The sequence below is a fragment of the Schistocerca nitens genome, chromosome 7 (assembly GCF_023898315.1).
Source record: "Schistocerca nitens isolate TAMUIC-IGC-003100 chromosome 7, iqSchNite1.1, whole genome shotgun sequence".
Lineage (NCBI taxonomy): Eukaryota > Metazoa > Arthropoda > Insecta > Orthoptera > Acrididae > Schistocerca > Schistocerca nitens.
Genome location: NC_064620.1, coordinates 510,519,424 through 510,540,750, shown reverse-complemented (window position 1 = coordinate 510,540,750; position 21,327 = coordinate 510,519,424).

Genomic DNA, 21,327 nt, shown 5'->3' with positions numbered 1-21,327 from the left:
AAATACAGGGAGCGAAAGGCTATTTACAATTTTTACAGAAACCAGATGGCAGTTATAAGAGTTGAGGGACATGAAATGGAAGCCGTGGTTGGGAAGGGAGTAAGACAGGATTGTAGCCTCTGCCCGATGCTATTCAATCTGTATATTGAGTAAGCAGTAAAGGAAACAAAAGAAAAGTTCGGAGTAGGTCTTAAAATCCATGGAGAGGAAATAAAAATTTTGAGGTTCGCTGATGGCAATGTGGTTCTGTCAGAGACAGCATAGGACTTGGAAGAGCAGTTGAAGGAATGGACAGTGTCTTGAAAGGAGGATATAAGATGAACATCAACAAAAGTAAAACGAGGATAATGGAATGTAGTCGAATTAAGTCGGGTGATGCTGAGGGAATTAGATTAGGAAATGAGACACTTAAAGTAGCAAAGGAGTTTTGCTATTCGGGGAGCAAAATAACAGATGATGGTCGAAGTAGAGAGGATATAAAATTTAGACTGGCAATGGCAAAGAAAGCGTTTCTGAAGAAGAGACATTTGTTAACGTCGAGTATAGATTTAAGTGTCAGGAAGTTGTTTATGAAAGTATTTGTATGGAGTGTAGCCAGGTATGGAAGTGAAACATGGACGATAAATAGTTTAGACAAGAAGAGAATAGAAGCTTTCGAAATGTGGTGCTGCAGAAGAATGCTGAAGATTAGGTGGGTTGATCACATAACTAATGAGGAGGTATTGAATAGAAGTGGGGAGAAGAGTAGTTTGTGGCACAACTTGACTAGAAGAAGGGATCGGTTGGTAGGACATGTTCTGAGGCATCAATGGATCACCAATTTAGTACTGGAGGGCAGCGTGGCGGGTAAAAATCGTAGAGGGAGACCATGAGATGAATACACTAAGCAGATTCGGAAGGATGTAGGCTGCATTAGGTACTGGAAGATGAAGAAGCTTGCCAGGATAGAGTAGCATCGAGAACTGCATCAAACCATTCTCAGGACTGAAGACCACAACAACAACACCAACAACAGGTTCATTTGTCACCGATCAATCGAACGAGCACACACACTTCCGATTTAAATAATTTTTTTCGTAACGGCAAACAGACTACTCCCAGGAGCCCCACCACCCACGCACACACGCACACACACACACACACACACACACACACATACACACACACAAATTCTTCAAATACTTCTCTTTCACTGATATTCCTTGCACATTCCATATTTGTAATCATATAGTCCATTTCCTTAGCAATTTTGATTTGACAATCTATTTCTGATGCTTTGTTGAGAAATTTTACTTTTAATGTTTTTTTAAGAGTGGTGGGCTGAAACCCGTCACTTCAACCCCCAACCTGGAGAACCATGCGATTTCGTGTCATGATGTGTATTCTTTGATTTCTTCCTAGATCTAACAGTCCAAGCTTCTCTCTCAGACGTTGCTACTTTTGCCAGCCCCACCATAATAAATTACTATTCTCCACCTTCGCTGCATTATGGAATTCATTCTTGTGGCTGGACAAGGGGATTGCTTTAAACCCCCAAAAGACAGAGTTTTCAGCAGAGTTTAGCAACAGACTATTTAGTCGGTCATCCCCGTGATATGGATGCTCCTGCTGAGAGTTACTTACGTGGTTGCAGAGGAGGAGTGTCTGATTATACTTAAGATAGGGCAAAGGTCACGCTGGAGAATGGTCGTAAAGTGACACCACCGGCAGAGCTCTGCAGGGGATGTACTATGGATGATGAGGTCAACGGCAGTAATTAGGTGGCAAAACTATTGTCGACGTGCAACAGGAAATCATAGGGGATGGGAGTCTCAGGTCGGTAACAGTTTGGGCTTTGAAGAAGAGGCTAAGTATAAGATGTTTATTGGGAAAATTGAGTGTGTGTTTTTGTGGTGCCGATTGCAGCTCCATCTCTGGTCAGGAGGAGTGGATTATCTACAGGATGGAAGATACAGGGAGAAATTCGGGTGGTGTGATGTGATCGCAGGAATTTTTCATCATGGAAAAAATTGTGTTGGGTCAGGGTGTGCATGGAAAGGGGCTTGTTCATGTATATCTGTTGTGGTATATGGTGCTGTATTGTTGTCACACCACGAGGGGAGCTTAGGGAGTGAGTTGTGTGGGTGAGGGGATGGAGGGGTTTAAGCGACTGTGCTGAGATGGATGAAAATGCAGTGGATTTGATTTTGGGAGTACGTGGCCTGGCTGTTCAAGTGGACAACAGAGATGGCTGCAAGACAAATTTGTTGTAGCATTTGCAGTCATTGGAAGTGGTGGATATTTTGGAGGACAGTGAGGAGGAATCTGATGATGTCTTCAGCAGTGGAAGTAGGGTAAGCTAATTATTGGGATGGATAGGATAATCAATAGGACGAACAGGTACTGTTTATTCTGGTTTGATGTGTGGGAGGTTTGTCTAGCACTTCGTGTAGTAGATAGGGAGGTCGTCATTGCAAGTTTTGCAGGTGGGAGGACAGACGAGTTTGGGACAGTGTTTCAGGGAGTGGGAGAGGGAGTCTTCACAGTGAGGACATGTGAGGGAACTCTTTTAGACAGAATGAAGTAGTCATTATAAGCAAGGCATTTTTGGCAGCAGTAGGATAGTGGGTGGGTGGGGGACAGGGAGATTAGGAGGGTTCGACTTTATGCTGGCAGTTCTATATCAGGACTACCTCTGTGAAGAAGTGATCGATGCAGGCGGCAGAATATGTGAAGACTCTCACGAAGTAGGTGTGACCTGAATCACTTTAGATACTGAGGCTGTAAGGATGTCTAAAGCAGAAGTGAATTCAGTTCGGAAACCACCTCCTCTATCTTAGGGTCTGTCTTAGTTATTATCGCAGTGAAGGTGAGAGGACAGAGAAGAGGCTGGGGTTGTTTGGATATGGAAGTGGTGCTGAATGGAGTGGGGGAGGCATAAGAGCCAAAAGTAACATGTGGGACTTAGAGAAGGAGGTGGGAGTGGAAGTTGGAATTCGTGCATTTGATGAGGACAGAATCATTGAATGAAACAATTTGAGTGGAGATGTATTTTATTATTACTAGAGTGAGGGATTTGGATTTAGGAATTAGACATCCCAGTTGGAGAGAAGAAAAGTGAAAACAGTCAGGAAGAAGGTGCAGATGGGGAGCGGTGCCCATGTTTTCAGAAGCATAAGGAGTTTGTGACATTACGGCCTTTATCACTGCGATTTTTAACATGTAAAAGTTTTTTTTTCTGTATTCGCGTCAGTATGTGCGAACTTTTAACATATACCAATGAATGTTGTAACCAGATATCTTTGCCGCGCTCCTGAAAAGCGCAGAATATCACGATAGCTATAAACTGTTATACGCTGCTATCGATCAGTAAAAAAAAAAACGATGCACCTATGTTTCAAAATAACAATTGCCAATTTTTACTTCTGTAGGGAGCCGCGCCGCTCTCTAGCTGTTCTGTGAATGTGTTGCGAGTCGGACGCAAAAGTATTGTGCTCCATACTGATATAATCATTTTATTGTAACTTTAAGAGTTTAAGTGATTAAAAAATATATGTAGCCACAAACAAGCGAGAATGTATATCATGAAAATTCGCTCCACCGCCACAATGGGTGGCCATGTTAATGTAAGTTTCCGTTTCATAATATAATACTTGAAGCCTTGAAGTTTATTTAATTTCAAAGAAAATCTCTCAACCTTATTTTCATTAATTATACTTGTGATAATCTTTCCTGTTTAAAAGATTTATGCAGCTTATGATCCAGCGTGTGTTCTGTCGGAACAGGAGGCTGTCGTGACGACATCGTTATAGTATTTATTCCAAGTTCTTTCAGTTCCGTTTATATGTTCGTACAAATCCAATCAGTTGGTCCCTTAGGTTTCTTTCATGTAACTTCCGTCTGTTTTCTCCGCGCGATCTTCCTCCGAAAAAAATTTCTGTTCATTTTTTTTTAGTAATTTTCGATATCGCGAATGAGAAAAGACAGCCGCCTCCTGCTCCGAACGGAACACCACGACTTTTCTAACGTCGGAGAGTACCGCACGAATTTTCCGCTAAAAGGTAACAGAATTTCTTAAAGCTGGATCAGTTACACATGTTGCTGCTGTTCTCCGACAAATCTGGTGTGATTAATAGTAATTTATTCTGTCACGACAAAAAGAACCAATTTTATTTCTACCAAAGCAACAAAGCTTTCAATTAAATTACTAAAAAGAAAAAAAAAAATCATACCAGATCTGGCGCCCGAACAGGGACTTGACTAAAATATTGAAAGTGTCACGGTACTAATATATGATTGTCTTATTTCATGTATCGCTCTTTGGAACCAAATGCTGCATAAAATTACGGATGAGCAATAAATATACGCAATATTGAAGGACGCGGTATTTACACAAATATCTTGGGATTTAATATGATGCAGATTTGCAGTTTTGAAGACAACGCCGAGTGAGTACCAAATTTTCGTTTGCCATAGTTCTGTCTAAGGAGTAGCTCATTTGACCTTCAAATTCGACCTCACTCTATCCTTTCTGTAGCTTAACGTAAAAAAAAACCACTTTTTTTCTACGTAAATATTTGAACATTTTCTGTAACCTTTTGCTTGACTATTTGTTTTATACTGTAGTTAGTATTCTCGTGTAAGTTCAAGATGGATGCCATTTCAGTCTTTTCTGTGTAACAGCGTTGGCAATCAATTGTTTCAACGGCGTTTACTCCATCTTGTCTTTTTGCTACAGACGTATGTCAGTTATTACCCACGTAACATTAGACATTTGACGAACGCGCCGCGACTTTAACTTGCACGGCAAGAATAATTGACAATCAGAATTTCAGTTGGCAGTACCCATTTTAAGTTGGCAATAGTTGAATTTCATTATGGCGGACGGACAATCGAGCGCGAATTCTGCAGACGAAAGCGACGGCACTGTTAACAAACATTACCGACTCCGCTCACGCGGAACGACGGCCAGGACAGACGACAGACAAGAGGTAGCTAACGTGGACGACACTCAGCAGGAAACACCCACCTCCCCGATAACGGTATCAATTGACATTGTCAAAATGTTACAGGAATTGATACTAGACAGACAGGAGAGGGAACAGCGCGAACGTGATCGCGAACAACGTGAGAAAGACAGAGACAAGTTTTTATCAGAGTTGAAAACGGATATGACAACACAGATTGACTCAGTTAGGAATGACGTAAATACCACCATTGATGCGAAAGTAGGTACCCTCACTACGCAAGTAGGCTCTCTCACAGCACAGATAGATTCGGTTAAGGGTGACGTCACGGCGCAAGTAACCACTTTGACAACACAGATAAGCACTCTGAATAACAAAATTGATAACATTGGTCAGAATCTGACAACTCAAATCGAAGCGTGTCGCAAAGAAACCGATTCGGTAAAACTTGCGTATAAAACAGTTGCACGACAGGTAGACGAGTTAGCGACAGCGGTAGCCACTGTAGAATCAAAAGTAAGTGCAATGGCGAATGACATTTCGGACCGAACTATTGAGGAAAGAGTTAACAGTAGTGTTGCTTCGCACACTAATAAAGCACTTACCGAACATTACAAAGAATGGATTGATGTACAAGAGAAGCTTGTTGAGGAGAAGGTTACACGTGACTTGAAAGATGTTGTTAAATCCGCAACCTTAGACATATTATCTGCACCCGGCAGTTCAGGAGACACTGTTTGTACTGAACTAGGCCAAATTAGACGAGTGTTTACCCGGGATTTGCCGGAATGGCGGAAGCAAGTAACAGATGAGATATCCGACCTGAAACAGCAAATTCAAACACTACAGTATGATAACCAGAGTGACGGGAAACACTCACTACCTTCTGAGCCAGATGAACATCAATACCAGACAACACAACAACACAACACACCACAGTACATTCCGCGACCGAAAAATGAATTTAACGATTCACACAACAACACTGAACAATTGACACTCATAACCCTCATGAAAGAGGAGAGTGTATTGAAACACAGAGTTTTTCAACCATTCCAACCGGAAAAGCGAAATATTCATCCAGTCGTTTTCCTAAAGAACTTTTCAGGAGTCTTTCCAGCTGCCTGGAATGACAAACAGAGAATACAATTCATTACCGGATACATACAAGGAGAAAGTGCTATATGGGGAACCGAAATGGTTGATAAGTGTAAAACATTTAGCGAGTTTGAGAAGAACTTTTTAAGCAAATTTTGGAGCGCAGGTGTTCAGCAACACCTACGCAAAAAGGTCTACAACGCCGAACCTTTCCATTCGAACAGTGGCGGACTTCGCCGGTACTTTGAAAAGTACTTGAGAAAGATACAATATTGGGACACTCCCATAACAACAAAAGATGTTATTATGATTCTTAAGTCAAAACTACCCATTTCCATACGCGAAAAATTAGTGAACGTGTCAGAGGAAGATCAGGACGCATTTTTATCCGTCCTTGATTCGCTCGATCTTATACACGAAGACGCGCGTGCGAATGCTAACCGTAAGAACAACAACGCAGGCACGTATTCGAATGGAAACGGTAGTAATGGAAATGGTTCACACGAAACACAATACGGAAACAAACAGTACAATAACCGCAATAGAGGCCGAAACAATGGTTACCGTAATGGTAAACCCAAACACAAGCATTACGGCAACCAACGGTACAATCCAATATACAACACGCAACAACAGTATTACGGGAATGCCCCATACCAATCAAACAATAACGATAGTAACTTCTACCAGAATGGGAACAAATACAAGGGTAAACGTTGCAACAATCAAAATTGCGGAGGTCAGCTACCTCCACCACAACCCTATGGGCAGCCACAACACCAGCAACAACAACAATACACGCCTCAGCAACAACCATTCATGCAACAACAACAGTACACGCCACCACAACAGGACTTTAGATACAATAACAATTAACCAAGAAAACAATACAATCCACCGGTATATTTTACGCAGGCAAGTAATGTACCGATTTTTCAACCTGGTAACCAAGTGCAGTACCAACAAGGGTTTGATACAAATCAACACACACAATGGGTAAAAAACCAGCGAGAATGGTCAAGTGATGTGACAGAAGAATCAAATCAGTCGCATCACAAGAAAGCGGAAAACTAAAGGCTGCACCTTTTCGCCTCCTTGGGGATGCTGCGGGACATAATGGGGGCAAACTCGACCTTGAACGACTTAACGTAATACGTTATGATCGCGACACTGACTTGAGAGAACGATTTGTTGCAGGAAAATATTGAGACAGACTTGAATGACGTATGGGAAGACGAAGTACAAGCAATGACTAAAATTTACATAGCCAATACACCTGCAAACGCAAATGCTTTATCACTATGTATGTTTAAGAAAGTTTCTGCAGGGATGAAAATTTTAACGTTACCAGTACAAGGTTGTTCAGTAACAGGAGCGGTAGGATCTTTATCACAGCGAGTCAATTTGCAAGCTCAGGTACCGATAAGGATTAATTCTACTTCTTTCATGTGTGTATTTCTAGTAGTTAAGAATTTGTCAGTGTCATGCTTATTAGGAATGGAGTTCCTGAGGAAGAATAAGGCAGTGATTGATATAGAGAAGGGTATCTGTACAATCCGAGTAGGTGAACAGGAGGTAACGCTGCAATTGTTGCGCGGCAAGGTCAAAAGAGTCAACACTGAGCACAAAGTTAAGGTACGCAGACTGGTACAACGAATGTTTTTGAACCAAGCACACATGACAAGACAGGGTAACAGTTGGACGGATTTTGATACTGATGACGGACTTCCGACTAGAGAAGAGATTTTGAATAAAGTAAGCGAATCAAGTGAACTTGATTACATACAAAGGCAAGATTTACTGCACTTACTTATGAGGTATCTTCATGTCTTTTCTTCGAAACCTGGAGTAATACGTGACTACGAATATGACATGAAGGTCGCTCCCCATTCTACTTTTTGCAAGACAATGTACTCTGTCCCGTATGCAAGGCGCGAGGCTGTGAAAAATGAAATACGTAAAATGCTTAAGTGGGAGATCATTGAACCGTCAGACTCACCTTACAGTAGTCCGTTATTGCCAGTTTTGAAGCAGGATGGTAGTGTACGTATAGTTTTGGATGCAAGAAACATGAATAAAATAATTATTCCAGTAAGAACTCGACCTGAGGCTATGGATGAACAATTACAAAGGTTTCATGGAGTAAAATTCCTCACATCGGTAGACTTGAGATCGAGCTACTGGCAGGTCAAGATGACATCACAGTCTCGAAAATATACAGCGTTTATATTTGCAGGTAGATCATACCAATTCAAAGTAGTTCCATTTGGTTTGAATGTGAGTTCAGGCGTATTCATAGCTGCACTTGATCATGTATTAGGACCTGAACTGTTGGATCGAGTAACAGTGTATGTTGATAACTTACTGATTGCTACGAAATCTTGGGAAGAACATTTAGACATAATAAGCAAAGTTTTCCAGAGGTTTGTTGACTATGGAGTCACAGCTAATCTACATAAGTCTAAATTTTGGTAAAAGCGAGATTAAATTTTTAGGACATCTTGCATCATCACAGGGAATTACCCCAGATCCAGACAAACTAGCAGCTATTAAAAACTTTCCTGTGCTCTCTTCTAAACGCCAGTTGAAAGGCTTCCTCGGAATGACTTCCTTTTTCAGAAAGTTTATTTCGGACCAGTCAATGAACAGTCAAGCATTGCATGATCTTCTAAAGAAAAATACTCACTGGCATTGGACGCCAGAGTGTCAGGCAGATTTTGATCGCATTAAACAAGCACTTCTTAACAGCAATATTTTGTTCCCTCCAGACATGGATAAAGAATTCTGTATTTCGTCAGATGCTTCATTTCAGGGGCTTGGTTCTTGTTTGTTTCAAATAGAAGTAATTGATGTAAAAGAAGAGATAAGAGTTATCAGCTTTGCAAGTAGGGTTCTCACAGAATGTGAGAGGTCATACTCGGTGACAGAGTTGGATGCTCTGGCCATTGTATGGTCCTTTAAAAGGTTCAATTACTACATCCATGGTCGGGAAATTAAGGTCTTTTCTGATCACCAAGCTCTTAGTTTCTTGCTCTCGTGTAAACTTCTTCATCCTCGTCTTACACGATGGAGTCTCTTCTTGCAAGAGTATGATTTCGAAATAGTATACATCAAGGGTAAAAACAACATTATCGCGGATGCTTTGTCACGCATACCGCAAGGACTTCCCGAGTCCAGTGAACTTATCGAGCAGATGTCTAACTACCGAATTCTTCTAATGAAAGACCCACTACATAGAAAGTATTTCCTTCAGCTCTGCAAGCATATGCGTATACTCCAAGAAACAGATCCCAAATGGCGTAAGGTCAAACAACTTCTTCTAACAAAACCCGATCACCACTTGTCCAAATTTTATAAACTACACAACGATGTTTTATTCCATCGAACTTCTCTCCTCTCTGGTAGATGGTGTATGTGTATACCACACGCATACGTTGAACACCTTATCTGGTACACACATCTTTCCTGGGGTCATTATGGACCTGAAAAATGCAAACGAAAGATTTCTGCGTATTGCTATGTACCAAACTTGCACCATCGAATCCACAAGTTGTTAAGTACATGTCTTATCTGCCAGAAGGCAAAACCCTTCAACCATTCGAACCTAATTCCTCTCAATCCAATTATTACTGAGAGACCAAATCAAGTTCTGGCCCTTGATCTCGCCGGCCCCCTGCCGCAAGGGAGGGGAGGGGTGAAATACCTAGTCGCATTGATGGATCTTTTCACAAAACATGTGAGACTTTATGCAGTGAAATCATCCCGTGCACTTCCGATCATCCGTCGAATCGAACGAGACTATTTTCCTCGATTTGGCAAGCCGGAGGCCATTCTATCAGATAATGCATCGAATTTCACTGGCAGACAATGGCGCAATTTTCTTGCCACACATGGCATCAAACAAATACTTATATCTCGTTTCAGACCGCAATCTAATCCCACCGAACGTATCTTCAAAGAGTTCAATAGATTCATTCGAACCTACATACCTAATCGACAAACCCGTTGGATTGACTTTGTATCTTCATTCGAGCAGATTGTCAACAATCTTCCACACTTCTCAACTGGATTTACACCTGCGGAATTAATGACGAGTCATCGGGAAAGAAATGAATGGTTAGATCCCATACCTAAAATTGTAGAACCAGAATTAGATTTAGATGCAAAACTTAGGCAAGCATTGGTATCCTTAGCTGTACTGGCGAATCTACGCAAGAAGTCTTATGACAAGAAAGTATCTAAGGCTCTTACATATGATATTAATGAAAAGGTGCTTTTACGGACACATTTTAAGCCATCGAAGTTGTTGAAAAGAAATCGGAAATGGAGGCTATTGTACGACGGACCATTTGTAGTAATTAGAAAACCACATACTGGATGTTATCTAATAGCGGATCCAGCATCTGGCAGAATTAAAGGATTGTATCACCACAAGAATCTCAAGAAGTATAACGAGGCAAAGTAGCAAGCAAAGGAACATTAGCCTAAGGTTTAACCTGTGAAACACTTCGGTATTCAAACACACCAATACGAGTACTCACACTTTGGCGAAAAACTATGGAGGTAATTGAAGATTTGATTTATTATGGCGTACGAAAAGGAAAGCACATTCCATTTGAGAGGACAGATTCTCAGTTAGTTTTAAGTTAGTCATAGGTGTAAGCAGTCCAAGTTGGCTGTTGGCATTGAGAAATGCCGTTATTGGTGAAAGGAGATACGGAAGGAAGTAGCAGATTGCCACCTTCCAACTCCAATGAATATATATGTATGTGAAATATTAGGTTAAGCAATTTCCTTTTCAGCCCTCAAGATGGAATGTTAGTCTTTAAGTGTACAGAGTACAGCCTATTGCGTGTAAACTGTGCGTTATTGTAACACCGCCATGAACTATACCTTTTGTTAGCGCGATCTTCAGAATTAAACAGATTTGTGTAGCCAAGTGTTTGAACTGTCAAAAGCAGTAAATAACAGAGAGAGAGAGTATCACGTAGTATTTGATAGTTTTCAGGAGATTCAATCTCAGATTCAAAGTATCATCTACGAACAGTAAGCCTCATAAAGATTTAATAGCTAAGCAACAAAGCATTTCCTTTATTCTGTTTTACAACAGCTGTTAGGTCATGTAGTCGAGAGTGCCACTACATGGAAACATATACGTCGTACTGACAAGTCTGAAGTATTCCTGATGGTAAACGTTTCTTCTTTAAACATGTAAGATGCACTAAAGTAATTAGCTATTTCACAGCCAAGCCCGACAATTGCTCAGAAGGAAGCGTGAGAAACTAGAAAGCTGTCACCAGATATGACTCACATTATAATAATAAAACTAAGATCTGATATTAGATTAAAGGATAGCCACTTGAAGGCACACGTGACGCATGTCATGCATCTAAGGTCACAAAAATATCCTAGTGTAGTTGTGCTAGAATTTGTATATGTATATAGTGTATTTATGTTCATATTTGATCCTCTCCTCTTCCACTTCCCCATCCTATCCTATTAAAAAAAGTGAGGATTAGAATCTGACAGGCTCATCTGAGTGCTCTTTAGACGGTTGAAGTGGAAACGAAATTTGTGGGAGGGGTCCGTTAGCAAAAGTTTTGTTCTAATCGCGTATCGCGAGTAGCAATGTTGAGAGATTATAATACATTCCGCGAGTAGTACTTGCAGCCAGTAACTTTATGAAGCATGAATCTTCCGGAGAGAAAGGCATGAGTATGCTCGACCAGTAGAGACAGAATTTGTTCAATCTGTGCTCTACATAAACAGTGACACTAAATTTGGAAGAGAAACGAAATAACAAGCTGCTTAAAAGATTTGTTTTAAAAAAAATTTTTACCTTTGTAAAAGGGAGAGAGAATAACCGAAATAATCGTGCCTTGATGCACAAGTAGTGGTATTCAATACGCTAATCCGGCGTGGCGTGACTGAAAAGGTTAACAGAATTTTGTGACTGTAAGCAAACTTAAGAAATGTATGTATGTATGTATATAATTTATGGACATTGTTTAATCTTGTAATGTATTTACCTGTGAGTAACTTGAACTGTGAACTTTGAAATCACAATGTGAGATGGGAGATGTGAATTTGCAGACACTCTAAGACGTTCTATACAAAATGCGAGTGATAAAGTGTACAAACTACGTGTGCAGCGACATGTGTACACGCAAGTGCAGGTAGTGACAGCGATCACAGCAAAGCATTTTGTAACTATATGTAAAACGTTGGCTTCACTTACCTGTGTGTAAGCAGCATGGCAGGTCGCAGGGACTGTCCTGTGAAATCCTCGAAACAGACGGTGGTATTTTCTACCCAAGTTTTCGATACGCCGATCGACGATGGAGAAAGGACACTAGACGTGTGTTTTCCGCGTGTTCTCATTTTAGCAGAGCGCGAGTGACACACGTTAAACTTCATACGAGCATACACGAGCGCGTGTTGCACTGGACTAGTAACCGGCAACAGCGCGGAGCTGCTTGCAGTTGGACTCAACAATTAACATTTGAAACACAACCGACGCGCGCGCTGTGGAGGCGTGTCATTGACCTTAGAATGTTTTCCGTCTCACAACTACGCAAGAGACATTGCTAAAGCTATCACAGTGAAACTTTATTATGAACTTTATTTATTCTGTAAAAAGAGAAGTCTTATCTTCAAATTAATTTCCATTTAATCAGTCACGTCAGATATTTTGCGATAGATAGTTAAATAAAGACAAGGCATTACTGAGCACTGAAACGTTAACTGGAAGGGAAGGTTATCAGTCCTGTCCAGAATCCTATAAAACCTTTACCTGTAAGTCTACATTATAGCACGAACCTAACACAGGTTTCTTTCTGTTTATTTGCATGTAAACGACATGACGCTTGATGCGAGACACTAGAGAGGCAACACGAGCGAACACAAAAAAAGACGCTACCCAGGGTCGTGACCTCACGGACGACGCCGCTCACCGAACGAGAATAGACGTTGCAGACTCCGGTTAAGTGAGCGCATGACAAATAAAAAGTGTACAGTGTAGTGTCAAGTGAAGCGTCCTGATTAACAACGACATTCTAAAAGAATCTAATGAAACGGATAAAAAACATTACGAGACGAAACAGGTCACAGACAATTTTAGAGGACTGTTTAAGTAATTATTTCAATGTATCTGTGTATGTTTGTCTACTGACATGTTTTGTTTTCTATATAGAGTATTATTCATTTATCTTTGTGTGTGTTAGACTTAAGATTGTTTTTTGTCATATTTTGTTTCACAGTAACAGCAATTAAGATAACAGTGCAAGGACACCTTACAATGAACTGAGAGAAGTGCCAAAGTGCACAAAAGACACTGAAAGACTATTTGTTTTCATAACTGTACTGGAAGCATTAAATAACTAGATGACAAACTCATTCCAATTTTATGTTAGAACGAAAGTAAACAGATGATAAAACACAGTAATGTCTTGAAACTACATGTGAGTCCTGATGATCCTTCCGGAATCATCATGCCTCACATGGGAGGCATTGTGACATTACAGCCTTTATCACTGCGATTTTTAACATGTAAAAGTTTTTTTTTCTGTATTCGCGTCAGTATGTGCGAACTTTCAACATATACCAATGAATGTTGTAACCAGATATCTTTGCCGCGCTCCTGAAAAGCGCAGAATATCACGATAGCTATAAACTGTTATACGCTGCTATCGATCAGTAAAAAAAAAAAAAAACGATGCACCTATGTTTCAAAATAACAATTGCCAATTTTTACTTCTGTAGGGAGCCGCGCCGCTCTCTAGCTGTTCTGTGAATGTGTTGCGAGTCGGACGCAAAAGTATTGTGCTCCATACTGATATAATCATTTTATTGTAACTTTAAGAGTTTAAGTGATTAAAAAATATATGTAGCCACAAACAAGCGAGAATGTATGTCATGAAAATTCGCTCCACCGCCACAATGGGTGGCCATGTTAATGTAAGTATCCGTTTCATAATATAATACTTGAAGCCTTGAAGTTTATTTAATTTCAAAGAAAATCTCTCAACCTTATTTTCATTAATTATACTTGTGATAATCTTTCCTGTTTAAAAGATTTATGCAGCTTATGATCCAGCGTGTGTTCTGTCGGAACAGGAGGCTGTCGTGACGACATCGTTATAGTATTTATTCCAAGTTCTTTCAGTTCCGTTTATATGTTCGTACAAATCCAATCAGTTGGTCCCTTAGGTTTCTTTCATGTAACTTCCGTCTGTTTTCTCCGCGCGATCTTCCTCCGAAAAAAATTTCTGTTCATTTTTTTTAGTAATTTTCGATATCGCGAATGAGAAAAGACAGCCGCCTCCTGCTCCGAACGGAACACCACGACTTTTCTAACGTCGGAGAGTACCGCACGAATTTTCCACTAAAAGGTAATAGAATTTCTTAAAGCTGGATCAGTTACACATTTTGCTGCTGTTCTCCGACAAATCTGGTATGATTAATAGTAATTTATTCTGTCACGACAAAAAGAACCAATTTTATTTTTACCAAAGCAACAAAGCTTTCAATTAAATTACTAAAAAGAAAAAAAAATCATACCAGAAGTTGTTTGTGGTTTTTCCTGGTTGTGGTGGTAGTAGTGGGTTCTGTATTAGGGTGCTTCTGTTGTTTTTTGGTGACTGTGATATGAGGTGGGGGTTAAGGAATTGGCGGAGGTGGGATGTGGCGTGGTGCAAGTCCTTGCATTAGGCTCGAGTAGGTTTGATCAATGACGTTAGCTCAGCGAGTTGTTATTTTGGTGGGAGTTGTGTGGGAGTGGTTGGTGTGCGAAAAGTAGTAAAGAGGGAGCAGGCAAAGGGTGTGACAGAAGACGTAAAAGAGGTCATGGGAAGGACTGGGTAGGCAAAAGACTGCAGATGGGGACGATACTGTTGGAAGGGGAGACTGGAAGAGCGAGAAGAAGTGCTCCACGTAGTGATAGTGGGAGCAGAGGAGGAGGTTGTGTCCATTGTGGGTCAAAGGAAGCAGAGAACAGAAGGTCGACGATAATTACCGGCAACTGAGCGTCACCGGGATGGCAGGGAGTGACGGCAGCGACGTCCAGTGTGATGTGATGACAGCAGATGAGGGTGGCGGCAGCAGTGCTGACGAAGGCGGTGCTGCCAGTATACTTCAATGGTGGCAGTGGCGATGGCAGCGACAGCATCGGCGACGAAGGAAGCGGAGAGATGGCTGCGGCGTCCGCGGCAGCTGCGACTCTGAGAAGACAGCTGATCACGGCGGCGACGGCGACAAGAAAACGGTTGGACACAAGGAGATGTACACACACACACAGAAGACAGTCTTGACGACACAAGCAAACTACGTAGATCAACACAAGCGTACACACAAGCATAAGGGAGTAGCAACAAACGAAACTAGAGGCGGGCCGCGGTGGTCTAGCGGTTCAAGGCGCGCATTCCGAAACCGCGCGACTGCTACGGTCGCAGATTCGAATCCTGCCTCGGGCATGGATGTGTGTGATGTCCTTAGGTTAGTTAGGTGTAAGTTGTTCTAAGTTCTAGGGGACTGATGACCACAGATGTTAAGTCCCATAGTGCTCAGAGCCATCTGAACCATTTTTTCGAAACTAGAGGCTGAGACATCAAGTTGGTTGGTGTTGATGGACTGAGACATAAAATCAGACATGACGACCATATTGTAAAACGTACACACTGAGTAGGTTACAATTTCGATCTATGGTACATAACATACACTCCTGGAAATTGAAATAAGAACACCGTGAATTCATTGTCCCAGGAAGGGGAAACTTTATTGACACATTCCTGGGGTCAGATACATCACATGATCACACTGACAGAACCACAGGCACATAGACACAGGCAACAGAGCATGCACAATGTCGGCACTAGTACAGTGTATATCCACCTTTCGCAGCAATGCAGGCTGCTATTCTCCCATGGAGACGACCGTAGAGATGCTGGATGTAGTCCTGTGGAACGGCTTGCCATGCCATTTCCACCTGGCGCCTCAGTTGGACCAGCGTTCGTGCCGGACGTGCAGACCGCGTGAGACGACGCTTCATCCAGTCCCAAACATGCTCAATGGGGGACAGATCCGGAGATCTTGCTGGCCAGGGTAGTTGACTTACACCTTCTAGAGCACGTTGGGTGGCACGGGATACATGCGGACGTGCATTGTCCTGTTGGAACAGCAAGTTCCCTTGCCGGTCTAAGAATGGTAGAACGATGGGTTCGATGACGGTTTGGATGTACCGTGCACTATTCAGTGCCCCCTCGACGATCACCAGTGGTGTACGGCCAGTGTAGGAGATCGCTCCCCACACCATGATGCCGGGTGTTGGCCCTGTGTGCCTCGGTCGTATGCAGTCCTGATTGTGGCGCTCACCTGCACGGCGCCAAACACGCATACGACCATCATTGGCACCAAGGCAGAAGCGACTCTCATCGCTGAAGACGACACGTCTCCATTCGTCCCTCCATTCACGCCTGTCGCGACACCACTGGAGGCGGGCTGCACGATGTTGGGGCGTGAGCGGAAGACGGCCTAACGGTGTGCGGGACCGTAGCCCAGCTTCATGGAGACGGTTGCGAATGGTCCTCGCCGATACCCCAGGAGCAACAGTGTCCCTAATTTGCTGGGAAGTGGCGGTGCGGTCCCCTACGGCACTGCGTAGGATCCTACGGTCTTGGCGTGCATCCGTGCGTCGCTGCGGTCCGGTCCCAGATCGACGGGCACGTGCACCTTCCGCCGACCACTGGCGACAAGATCGATGTACTGTGGAGACCTCACGCCCCACGTGTTGAGCAATTCGGCGGTACGTCCACCCGGCCTCCCGCATGCCCACTATACGCCCTCGCTCAAAGTCCGTCAACTGCACATACGGTTCACGTCCACGCTGTCGCGGCATGCTACCAGTGTTAAAGACTGCGATGGAGCTCCGTATGCCACGGCAAACTGGCTGACACTGACGGCGGCAGTGCACAAATGCTGCGCAGCTAGCGCCATTCGACGGCCAACACCGCGGTTCCTGGTGTGTCCGCTGTGCCGTGCGTGTGATCATTGCTTGTACAGCCCTCTCGCAGTGTCCGGAGCAAGTATGGTGGGTCTGACACACCGGTGTCAATGTGTTCTTTTTTCCATATCCAGGAGTGTATATTACACTTAACGATTCATATAATAAAAGAACATATTACAACTTCTATCTGGCATCATTACAGAAGGACATAGCAGCTAACGAACTAACTTTGAACTGAGGTTTAAGTTTACAATCTCATGCAGCGAAGTTTGGCACGCGATGCAGGCTCACAGTCGCCTGTTTATTTAAATAACACGTCACACAGGATATATTTATTAAAAACAAGGGAGACCAAGATTTTATACAAAATAACAGCGATAAGCTACTTAAAATTAAAAATACAGTCTTTGTAGCATGAAACATCAGTAATGTAAGTAATATAGTAGTACTAAACTAAACTAAACAGGCCTTGGAAGGCTCAACAATACTGATCGGCCGCCGTGTCATCCTCAGGCCCCAGGCGTCACTGAATGCGGATACGGAGGGGCATGAGGTCAGCACACCGCTCTCCCGGCCATATGTCAGTTTACGAGACAATAGCCGCTAGTTCTCAATCAAGTAGCCCCTCAGTTTGCCTCACAAGGGCTGAGTGCACTCCGCTTGCCAACAGCGCCCGGCAGACCTGACACTAACCCATCCAAGTGCTAGCCCAGCCCTGTACAGCAGTAATAAGCATTACGCACTCTGACGTACCATTCATAAAACCAACAACAAGCATTAACAAAATTCACACGACTGTAGTTCAATTAATAGTTGAAGATAACCAACAAATAATAACAGTTTGCACACCACTGTTATCCATTAATTGATAATTATTTAGATTCTGCTTCACCTGCCGACAACGACTTCCAGACGAACCAAGTGCTGTGAGCAACTGCAGTATGCTTCATAGAAGAGAAGCATATATGTCCATAACTATACATAACAAACTCGTTAGTGGGACAAATAAGCAGGTAGTTTGATGTTATGAAACTTGTAGAACAAGATGCAAACGAAAATTATTAGGGAAGCTTAATACATTGGTTATAACATGTGTGCTTGTATCACAAATAATGGTGTTGAACTACACAAAAGATCACTTTCAGATGTTAATTGTCCTGTTGATTTGCTGGTGAACGTCTCATTTTTCCAAGGAGTCAGATAGCATTCGAAGTATTCCCAAAAATTAGTGCGCCTCATTGCTTTCTGCTCCTTACGCAAGGTGTAATTGGGTGATTTTTGATTGCAGAGTATCTCTGTCTCCTCTATCAGATTGACATATCTGTCCTTTTGTTCTACACTAAAGCGCCAAAGAAACTGATACATCTACCTAATATAGTGTAGGGCCCTCACGAACACACAGAAATGCCGCAGCAGGACATGGCATGGACTCGACTAATGACTGAAGTAGTTCTGGAGGGAAAGAACACCACGAATCCTGCGGGGCTGTCCATAAATCCATAAGAGTACGAGGGGATGGAGATCCCTTCTGAACAGCACGTAGCAAGGTACCCCAGGTATGCTCAATAATGTTCATGTCTGGGGAGTTTGGTGGCCAGTAGAAGTGTTTAAACGTAGAAGACTGTAGCAATTCTGGACGTGTGGTGTGTCCCAGTGTCCTACTGGAATTGCCCAAGTCCGTCAGAATGCACAACGGACATTAACTGATGCAGGTGATCAGACAGGATGTCTACGTAAGCATCACCTGTCAGAGTCGTTTCTAGATGTATCGCGGGTCCCATATCACTCCAATAGCACACGCTCCACACCATTAACAGAGCCTCCACCAGCATGAGCAGTCCCATGCTGACATGCAGGATCCAGGAATTCATGAGGTTCTCTCCATACCCGCACAGTTCCTTCCACTCGATACAATTTGAAACGAGACTCGTCCGACCATGCAACACGTTTCTAGTCATCAACAGCAAGTGTCTGTTTCTTACGGGACCAGACGAGGCGTAAAGCTTGTGATGTGCAGTCATCAAGGGTACACATGTGGGACTTCGGTTCCGAAAGCCCATATGGATGATGTTTCGTTGAATGTTTGGCATGCTGACACTTATTGATGGCCCAGCATTGAAATTTGCAGCAGTTTATGGAAGGGTTGCTCTTCTGTCACGATGAACAATTCTCTTCAGTCGTCATTGGTCCCGTTCTTACAGGATCTTTTTCCAGTGGCAGCGATGACGGAGATCTGATGTTTTACCGTATTCCTGATATTCATGGTACACTCGTGGAATGGTCGTACGGGAAAACCCCCACTTCATCGCTACCTCGGAGATGCGGTGTCGCACCACTCGTGCGCCGAGTATAACAGCACATTCGAACTCACTTAAATCTTGATAACCTGCCATTGTAGCAGCAGTAACCAACCTAACAACTGCGCCAGACACTTGTCTTATAAAGACGTTGCCGAACGCAGCGCCGTATTCTGCTTGTTTCCATATCTCTGTATTTGAATACGTGTGCCTATACCAGTTTCTTTGGCGCTTCAGTGTATAAGCAGAAATTTCAGCAACGGGGTAAGATTCGAGGGAGCGCGACCCGTGTTAACCAAGCATGCTGTAAAATTGGGCTTGTCAGCTATATCTACTGCCACATATTCAGGAAAGTTGAGTTTCAGCCTTCTCCCTGCGTGTCTTACACAAATATGATTGCACTCAGGATGTTCGATTCGTGAAGCAAATTAAATTTTTATATATTAGTTGCTATTAAATGACCTAGTCTGCTTACAGTACAAAAAAGAGACATTCTTTTGTTTTGAAAAATGAGGATATTGAGGTACTCATAGTACGATAGTATGACAGTGTAACAAGTTTCTTACACTGCCATTCATTAATCCTTAGATTTACTCTTCCCTGTCTCGTAAGTCTTAGCTATTTTATTTAAAATGTTCATTATGTAGTCATTATGACAAATATTCATTTCAGCTGTAAATTATATGGTTTGAAGCTCAGTTTTGTGGTCAGATTGTGACAGTGAAATTCTACACATTCTTTTAATCGCAAAACTGAGAAAGGCTTATGTTAATTGGGATCGTTGGAGTTATAATCCAAAATAATATCTGTGGAAGTATTCTTTCTAAAAATTTCAAGGGCATCTTTACCACTGTCATTTCTTATGACTAGGTCAAGAAAGCTAATGGAGGCCCTTGTACCCACTTCACCTGGAAAAACAAATTTCTCATGCAGGCTGCTAAATTTAGTTACCGACTCATGAATGTAGGTTCTGTTTCCTTCAGTTCATAATAGTGTCATATCCATATCTGTAGTAATAAACAATTTTACTAGTGAAATAATATTAATGAAAGAATCTCTCTTCAAGGTAACTAAAAAAGGTCTGCTAACAAACTAGATATGGCACGGCCCATATGTAGGACTTCTTTCTGAACATATACTTTATCATTAAACATCAGAGTGATAGCGAATCCGTAAATTCAGTGACTTGAGGTTCAAAGTGCACAATCTTCTAAGGTTCTCGGTGATAATATCAACAGTTTGATATACAGGTATCTTAGTGTGTAAGTTCACAATGCTAAGTGAAATGAAAGTCATACCATCAGGTTATAGGTACCACAAACTTCTTAGCTCAACACTCTTTGTTACGAAAAATCGCCTATCGAATTTGTAATACTAACTCAGAAACCGTAGGCATTTTTAGTTGCTTTACAGAAGGAGCAACCCTACCATCAATAGTTGGCCACATCGGTTTCAGTTCCTTACCGACCTCAATCTTGGCCCCCTATTTAGGAGCTCTGAGGTTAATAACTTTGAGATATTGCACCTATCTTGGAGAGATACTTTCCTTATATGACTTAAGCTACCCTCCTAACGTTTTTGAATCTCATTAATAGGGTCCCTATCCACGCTCTTAATACCATTCTCCTGAAAAAAATTGAAGGTTTTCCAATGTATTCACATGTAATACCCATTGTACACGAATTAGCTTTACTTGCCTCAGAAAAACAGCATCATTTTCAGCTAACTTCTTGTTAATGCTGTTAACAGCTGCAGGCTGCTATATGGAAGAGATGGTTATTGTGATAGATGGACCATTAACTGTGTTGAGAATGCAGGAGGACGGCTTAGGTTATCTTCCATTAGAAAGATTCCTAACAATTAGTAATGAAATGATATATTTATTAAATATGAAGACATACTCAAATTAAATGGACCTTCGTAGACGCTGTAATTATCACATGTCCTCTAAACTATTAAAGTCCTGTCAATGTGCCTCTGACTGATG